Source organism: Mobula hypostoma, chromosome 19, assembly GCF_963921235.1.
Source record: "Mobula hypostoma chromosome 19, sMobHyp1.1, whole genome shotgun sequence".
Lineage (NCBI taxonomy): Eukaryota > Metazoa > Chordata > Chondrichthyes > Myliobatiformes > Myliobatidae > Mobula > Mobula hypostoma.
The window spans coordinates 1,612,804-1,622,147 of NC_086115.1; the positions used below are offsets into that span (position 1 = coordinate 1,612,804).

Here is a 9,344-nt window from a genome sequence, read left to right on the forward strand (position 1 = left end):
TCAGTGGTCATATAACCAGGACTTGTGATATGCACCAGCTGCTCATACAACCATCTATCACCTGCACCCATGGCTTCACATGTCTCTGATCAGAGGTGGGGGAGCAAAGCAGATGCTACACTTTGCCCAAAGGGTAGCAGCCTAGCACAGGGAAATAGCACTTTACACCTCCTTTGGTAGGGACATTATCTCTACCCCGCCACCTGTACCAAATAACAACTTGATAACACAAATGATATGAAGCAAAAAAGATAATTCAGTTAATACAAATTAAGTTTATAAAATAGCCCAAAGTATCTAAAAGGTGAATGCAATAGTGAATAATAATTGAATTGACAAAGGAAGTCACAGAAATTTTTTTTTAAACCATAATAAGAATGCTTGACTCTTTTTTCAGTTCATAACTATGTCCTATGTCAAACCCAGATTCGCACTCTATGATTGACAGATCAGGTTGAAGTTCTGCAAAGCTACCACATCTCATCACAAATCAGATCATGAGATAAAAGAGCAGAATTAGGCCATTTGGCCCAGATTCTGCTTTGCCATTTCATCGTGGCTGATCCATTTTCCCTTCTCAGCCCCAATCTCCTGCTTTCTCCCTACATCTCTTCACGTCCTGACTAATCAAGAATCTACCAATCTCTGCCTTAAACATACCCAATGACTTGACCTCCACAGCCGCCTGTGGCAACAAATTCTACAGATTTGCCACTCTCTGGCTAAAGAAATACCTCATCTCCATTCTAAAATGGCACCCCTTCTATTCTGAGGCTGAGTCCTCTGGTCCTAAACTCCACCAACATAGGAAACATCCTCTCCACATCCACTCTGTCGAGGCCCTTCAACATTAGATAGGTTTTAATGAGGTCACCCCTTATTCTTCTGAATTGCAGTGAGTTCCAATGAATAATGGACAATTAAACAGTCACTGGGAGGGGCTCCAAGAATATCCCTATTCTCAGTGTTGGAACCCAGTGTTGACTGCTAAAGACACAGCTGAAGCATTTACAACCATATTCAGACATGGAACAGATGCCATGTCCTAGCTTCCTCCTGAGAAACATATCACCACAAAGAAACTCTTCTCCAGCCAATATAATTCACTCTGGCTGAAGTTAAAAAAACAGTTGAATGCACTGCATACAGCAAATGCCATGGATCCATATTCCAGCCCAACTGTAATACTGAATACCTATGCTTCAGAAGCAGCTGTACCTCTAGTCTAACTGTTCCAACAGCACAGGTATGTCTGATAATGTCCTATTCACAATTACTGCCAATTCAAAGTGGGAAGCACCACTGACAATAACTGCGAAGTCACACTTACTACTAAAGCTACTGACCAATGTCCAGTTTGGGTTCACTCAGACTACAACATAAAACCTCATCAAAACTCAAAGAGTTTATCTCGAGGCAAGTTAAAAGGACTGTCCTGGACAACAGGGCAGCATTTGACTAAGTGAACATCAAGGCACCCTGATAAAATTATAGTTATCGGTGGTTGGAGTCATAGTACAAAAGAAGACAGCTGTAATTACTTGGAGGTCAACTGCCCCATCAATGCACAAAAGCCCTACAGGGAAGTGTGCTTCTTCCATTAAGTTTCAAGGAGTGAGGTTGAATATTCACCCTTTGCCTAGATGAGTGCAACTCCAACAAATCTCAATGTAGATATCATCCAGGGCAAAGTAACCTGATATATGCACCCCATCCACCTCAATAAAGCTTTATTCTCTCCACCACTGGCAAACAGTGGCTGCAAAATGCACCATAGTTTTCTGCCTACACTATACTGACAGCACCTCACAAACTCAATTACTATCACAGGGGAAAAGTGCAGGACACCATCACCTGCAAAAAAAGTTTAAAGTTCATAAGGAAATTTATTATCAGATTCTCCTCCAGGTTGCGCACCATCGGGCTTTCTTCTTCATTTGATCCAACTCCTGGAACCATTAACCCAGACAATGGGTCATTAACTTTCAAGAACAATTAAGGATGGGCAATAAATAGTAGTCTCAGTCCTGCCAATGAATAAATTAAAAATAACTTTGATTCTTCCACTTTTCTGCGTCAAAGCCAAAAGATCCCTTACCTATTGCAAATCATCGTATTTACCTCCGATTGATTCCCAAATATCTCTTGTCACAAAAAGTTAGCAATAACAAATACAGGATGAAGTAAACTATTTAACATTTTGCTGTATACATGAAATATTTCTTCTTCACCTCATTGTACAATTCCCTAAAAATCAGATGCCCAGTTACCTTTCTCTCACTGCATCCTTATGGGGAGCCAATGAAGAGATTCTTAATTGGGAATCTGTCATCCAAATCATTTTGGCTATTGTACAGATATTGAACTTTCAAACATCAAACAGTGGAAAAGCAGTTTCACAATGATTTAAATAGAATGGTTTGCATACATTTGTATCATTTTATATAATGAACAGCTGAAATTTCAGAAAAATGTACAGGTAAAGTGGCCACTGGAGGGTTAGCCAAATACTGATAAAGTGCTGGTTTTTAAACAGAGCTTTAAAGGAAAGGAATTTCAAAGCATGACATCAGGTTGCCTGATGGAATTACTACCAAAAAGCCAGCAAAGTACAATGATAGAAGGAAGTTTCAGGGACAGGAAGGAGCAAGTCATGGAACATGTCAAACAGATGAGAATTTCAATTCATTGCCTCCAAAGATCAGTAAGAACAGATGCAATGGGAGATAAGCTGGTTTGAGTGGAATGACAAGCAGCAGAGGTTTAAAAATCACAGAGGAAATTCATCAACAATTGAAACCAATGGGATCTGAAAGCAACAATATAGGGGTCTCAATTTTAGCAACATGGATGCCCAGGTAAGAACTGCTACAATGTGGAGGTGAATGTTCTTCATATGGGTTTGAAACCTCCATGTCCTGGTCAAAATGGACACTATGACCCTGAAATATAGTTTGACAAAACAAGCCTGAGGAGGTGAGAGAGGAAGGGCTGTTAAATAGAAATGATAACCAGTCCACCAGTTAACATGCTGGAAAGTAACTGCAGTCCTTCTATGGCAGGGAAATGAACAGCTAGGCACAGTTGAGATAAGATTCAAGACGACAACAGAACAAAAAAAAAATCCGCAGCCTCCAAAGAAAAATGAAAGAGTAGATCCAGATAATCTACCAATACGAATAGGAACAGAATCCGACAATCTCATTCAGAAGGGCAAGGCAAGTAGTGGAAAATAATAAATAGTTCAATGATTATAAATCCCAAAACAAAACAACTACCTAGCACAATATTGTGCCTTAACATTGCATTTCATCCATGCTAATGTTGATGTCAATCTACATAAATCCCTTTTGCCTGCATTAGGCCCATATCCCTCTGTTCTTTTCCTATCCAAGTACCTGCCAAAATGCCTTTCACATGCTGTAACTGCATCTGCCTCCACTGCTTCTAACAGCTGTTCCAAATGTTCATCATACTCTGAAAAGCTTATTCCTCCATTGTCCTTTAAATTTCTCCACTCACTTAAAACTAGTGACCTCTAGACTCCCCACCTGAGGGAAAAGAAACCCTGGCCACCTATCCTAACTGTGCTGTTCAGCCTACTGCATTCCAGTGAGGGAAAAAAAAACAGCCTAAGCAATCTCTCCATTCTTGACAACATCCTGGTGAATATCTCTGACACTCTCTTAATTGCTACACTGTCCTTGTAGTGGCAACCAGAATTATGCACAATACGATCTAAACAATATTTTTGTAGACTGCAATGTGAATCGCAACTCCTATACACAGGCCTCGGCCTATGAAGGCAAGCATATCAATTGTCTTTTTCAATATTCATCACTTGTAGGGATCTATGATCTTGCACTCTAGTTTTCTCTGTAAATCAACCTGAGTTGAGGGTCTTGCTCAGTACTTGCTATCATTTCTATATGTGCTAATGGAATCTGACTTCCCAAAATGCTAGGCTCACACATGCCTAGACTAAATTCCATCTGCCACTGCTCTGTCTAATATTGCTGCTGATCTATTTCCCACTAAGTTTATATCCTGGCTCCAATCCCTGCAACACTATTTTTCACAGATTTCCAAACACACATCCACCACTACCCATCACCCAGCCAAATATGCCTCAGATCCCTTGTGCCTTCTGGTCCAATCTACTACATGGGAGCTTGTCAAAAACTTTACTATAGTCCACATGGGCAACATCCATATCCCTGTCTTCAGCAATCTTTTGTACCTCCTCAAAAAAATCTCATGGTCATCATGCTGCAACCACAGATATAGAAGATCTTGTTTAACACTTTGGACAGGTACTGTGGCAGAAACAAATCTAATTGGAGCAGTTCCAACATGCAGTTGAAGAAAGGGAGAAAAAATTTGTTCAAGGATTACTGGCAATAACTTTAAGAGATATGTTGAGAAAGACCCTGAAATCCAGTGAATTTTGGCAAGAGCTATGATGAGTGTGATGTAGACCAGACAGATCTGGTGACAGATGGTTAAATCTGCTTGTGCACTGAATATGCTTAAAGTGTCTCTACATTTAATAAGAGGGTAGATGGGGATAATTCCAGCAAAATTAACAGGACAGTAAAATAAAAATCTCATTGAAGACACCAAAGGCAAGGCAGTGAATGGAGATCAGCAGTAACATAAATAACATGGCAAATGGAAGGCAAAGCAGATGACACATTTAAAAAAAATGATAACTGATTTCAGGATGAGTTATTTTCCAACAGAGGCTACAAAAGTTTTGAAGATAGACTGGCAGAGGTGAGAGATGAGGAATACAAGGAAGAAATTGAAACTAATTGAGACAATGGTAGCATAAAGACTACTTAATTTGACCTAACTGAACTATTTATGAATATGAATACTGGAGGTACCAGAAGCAATGAAACCAGAACAGAAAGAACAAGGTAAATTGAGATTGAAATCACAATGAAAAGGTTGAAAGATTGGAATATAGCAATCAAAAAAATAGAGATGAGGAAGAGGTCTGTGAAAGGATAGGAAAAGAGTGGAAAAAAGACAAGTTGCTTAAAATAAAGCATGAAAGAGCCATACATGCTAGTGGGGACTGTTGCGAAAACAGGAGTACCAATGGTGTAAAATTGGTGATATGCACATTAAATTTTGTTCAAGGTGATGATGTCAATCCAAAGTTATAGATGACAAGGTCAATGTTTGGCATGGTAAAGGTTTTCTGTAGTCCGGCGATAAGCGTGGCTCCATTACAGTTCGAGGCATTCCGGTATTCGGAGTTCAATTCCGGTGCCATCCTTAATGAGTTTGTACATTCTCCCTATGAAATGCGTGAGCTTCCTCCAGGTGCTCCGGTTTCCTCCCACAGTCCAAAGACGTACCAGTTAGTTTAACTGGTCATTATAAATTGCCCTGTGATTACGCTAGAGTTAAATATGTGGATTGCTGGGCAGTGTGACACATGACCAGACAGCACAGAAACAGACCTAAACTAAATAGCCCTAAACTTTTGTGTCCCAAGCCCAAGGCTCACACATAGCTCATTTTGTTCTTGAATGCACTGAGATCATGCAAAATTATTTAGGATCACCTGCATTCCCGCAATTAGTCCTCCAAAATGGGAACACTGAAAACACTCACAGATTGGATAATATCTCTACAGAAAGGAGCAGATGCCTCTTCAAAATTATAATAAAAAATTTGAGATGACACTTAACACCATTCTCTCTACACAATGCTGTGCTGCCTTACCTGTATTGATCCCATATTTACTATTACTTCAATCAGTCAGCATGATTTACTTTGCTACTGTAGATCCTAAAACATTTTTTTGAAAGCCACCACCAGGAGTTTATTTTCCAATATTGCTATGATGTACTAAACAAGGACAGATTCAGCTATAACATTATGGCTTCCAAATGCAGCAAACATCTTAAAGCACAAATGGTTTGGTGTTACAGACTACATCTGAATCTGCCTTATTACATGTCATTAAAATAATTTTACAGAATTAGTACCACTTTGCTGCCAGTCTGCTACAACTTGACAATTGTATAGAAATAAACACTTCACTTGCAAACACTTCAGAAGATATGACAAAACAGTCAACATTTCTTCTATCGATCCAAGTCTACAGCTGTACCAAGATATTAGTCACACATTTAAATATAAGAAATGTGGCACAATTTGCAGTGCCTTCAGTATGTTGAGGTATACAAAATGAATCAACTTTGCTCTCTAGTATAAAACAAAAAAACTACCTAAAAATCCTAACTCCCTCCACAATCAAACACAGCTTGTAGGCATCACTCTTAATCAATGCTTACATATTAATACTTTCATAAGTCTTATTATTTATAAAAACGGTTATCAGACTTAAAATTCAGTCTTCAAAAATAGTCACTTCGTTCGTCGTCCAGGGTTGGGAAGGAGTCTTATTTCTTTCTTCCCCGCCCCTTTTCCTTTTGCTGCTGAATAAACACCTTAAAAAGCCCTGCCAACCGAGTCACCTCAGGACATGCCGAATCTGCGCCGACTTGACACGAAAAGGGAAATCAAGCGTATTTTAAAACAAATGTATATTACAACAATGTGCATTTCCGCTTTTATCGGTTCCCACAACAGAAACTCGCCCTCACACCAAACAACGCCCATCCCAACCAGCTGGCCAGCCGCACTGGGTGCACCCGCTACCTTTACCTGTGCCTGAGTGAGTGGCGAGCCTCTCCCGGGGCAACGCGTTTCTATCCCGTCCTTCTCGGCCGCTCGGTCTCCCCGAAGGCCCAGGCCCACTGACAACCCGGTCAGCCGTAGGGCAACAACGGCCCAGTCAGTCTCCCACAGCTGCCACCCAGCTCCCTCTCGCCTGCTGCTGCCGGTCGGCCCCCGAAAACCTCCGAGTTCGGCGGCCGCCTGTAAGCAGAAGACGCGTGTATTTTTTTTATATATATAACTCAAGCCTGAGTCAGGCACTGCTCTACCAGCCCTCCGCCAACACTCACACTGACTGAGCTCAGGGAGACGCTGCGCCTCCCAGGCACCAGCCCTTCTCCCCCGTACCGACGCGATTGCGTCACCGTACCGATTAGGTCATCGCGTAGCGAGCCTGGGCTCGCTCCTTCGAAAGCGCGCCTGTCGGGATCGCGCGTTGGAGAACTTCATGGGCTGACGTGCACGATCTATCACAGTGATAGATAGACAATGAAGTGGTGTAGTTTTTAAATTATTTTAGTGAACGTCAAGTATGTATTACCCATCGTTAATTATCCTTGAAAAGGTATTGCCTTTTTTTGAAATTTCGATCCAACTCATCCAAGCTAACCAAGCTGCCCACTTAAGAATTGCCTGTATTCCTCAAGCCATTTTAAGAATAAGGGACACACATCAAAGTTGCTGGTGAACGCAGCAGGCCAGACAGCATCTATAGGAAGAGGCGCAGTCGACGTTTCTGACAAGTCCTGACGAAGGGTCTCGGCCTGAAACGTCGACTGCGCCTCTTCCTATAGATGCTGTCTGGCCTGCTGCGTTCACCAGCAACTTTGATGTGTGTTGCTTGAATTTCCAGCATCTGCAGAATTCCTGTTGTTTGCGTTTAAATTCACTACTGCGAAGCCTCTTCCGGTGATGCCTACACCGAAGAAGTTTAGATCCTCTCTTCGACGGGAGTTCAGTGAAACCATCTCTCACTGCTCCCCATCTGTGATTTCTTCGGCTCTTCAACTTTTCGAGTCCTGACGAAGGGTCTCGGCCTGAAACGTCGACTGCGCCTCTTCCTATAGATGCTGTCTGGCCTGCTGTGTTCACCAGCGACTTTGATGTGTGTTGCTTGAATTTCCAGCATCTGCAGAATTCCTGTTGTTTAAGAATAAGGGGTAGACCATTTAGAACGGAGTTGAGGAAAAACTTTTTCACATAGAGGGTTGTGGTTCTGTGGAATGCTCTGCCTCAGAAAGCAGTGGAGGCCAATTCTCTGGATTCTTTCAAGAAAGAGTTAGATAGAGCTCTTAAAGATAGCGGAGTTAAGGGATATGGGGAGAAGGCAGGAAAAGGGTACTGATTGTGGATGATCAGCCATGATCACAGTGAATGGCGGTGCTGGCTCGAAGGGCTGAATGGCCTACTCCTGCACCTATTGTCTATTGCCATTTCCTATCTACATACCTGCCCGAATGTCTTTGAAATTTGCAATTGTAGCTACCTCTACCCTTTCCTCTGGTAGCTGGTGCCATACAATTGCCACCCTGTGTGAAAAACGTGTCCCTCAGATTCCCATCCCTTCTCCTTTTAAATTTATGCCCTTTAGTTTTAGACTCCTTTCCCTGGTAAACAGATCGCGACTAACTATCCTATATATGTACTGATAATCTTATACACCTCTTTAAAAAGTCACCCAGCCCCCTTTGATCTAGAGAAAGCAATCTCAGATACCATGCTATGCTGTAAAGGTGGTTGCTTCACAATTTAGACCCAGCTTGCTCCATAGCTCTAGTGACCTAGGCTCAAATGCCATATCTTCTGCCCAAGTACTCATATCTTCTCCAATATGCCTAAAATGTGCTGGTTGCTAGGCTAATTGACCTTTGTAAAATGATTAATGCTTAGTTTTAATATGCATACCAATTCATTCATAGATCTGTAAATGTTCCGAATTTGCAAAATGAAAGGTTTGTAAATGATCAATCATTCAACACATTTTTGATGTTCAGGGAATCAAGATTTATGGGAATCAGACAGGAAAAAGGATGAGATAAACAGCCATGATCTCATGGAGAATATGGTAGAATATTGTCTTCTCCTATTTCTTCAGTTCCTTGTTCTTAAAGGTTGTTGCTAGAGATATCTTGGCATTACAGTCTGCCATCTGGAGAAATCTCCATTCAAAAGACAAAAAGAAAGCTGCAGGAACTCCTATAAACCTTCTGATTCAGACAAATGAATAATTTTAATTTCAAATCTAGAAAATACATCATTGTAGTTCTTACTAAATCAGAATCAAATTGCCACTGACATATGACATTGTTTTGCAGCAGAAGTTCAGTATAAAGACATAAACAGCTATAAATTACAATAATAAATAGAGCAAGATTGAATACCAAGGTTCTTAATAACACATTCTTTGGGTGCTGCCTCTTGAAGATGTCCTTGATGGTGAGAAGGTGGTGGCTGTGATGGAGCTGGCTGGGTCTACAACTTTCTGTAATATCGTGATCCTCTGAACCGGAGCCTCCACAACAGTCACAAGGCTCTCCACTATAAATCTATATAAATGTGTAAATCTCTTTGGTGACATATCAAATCTCCCAAAACTCCTAATAAAGCAGAGCCACTGGCATGACTTCTTCATGATTGCATCAATG

General features: G+C 41.2%; 1 protein-coding gene across 3 annotated transcripts in view; it reads right to left on the reverse strand.

Moving 5' to 3' along the window:
• Window positions 1-7,038, reverse strand: part of shoc2 (SHOC2 leucine rich repeat scaffold protein) — a 130,692-nt gene extending 123,654 nt beyond the window's left edge. For all 3 annotated transcript variants that reach the window (XM_063071227.1, XM_063071228.1, XM_063071229.1), the window contains exon 1: window positions 6,688-7,038. The gene's annotated coding sequence lies outside the window, so the exon portion shown is untranslated. The remainder of the gene's footprint in view (window positions 1-6,687) is intronic.
• Between the last annotated feature and the right edge of the window lie 2,306 nt (window positions 7,039-9,344).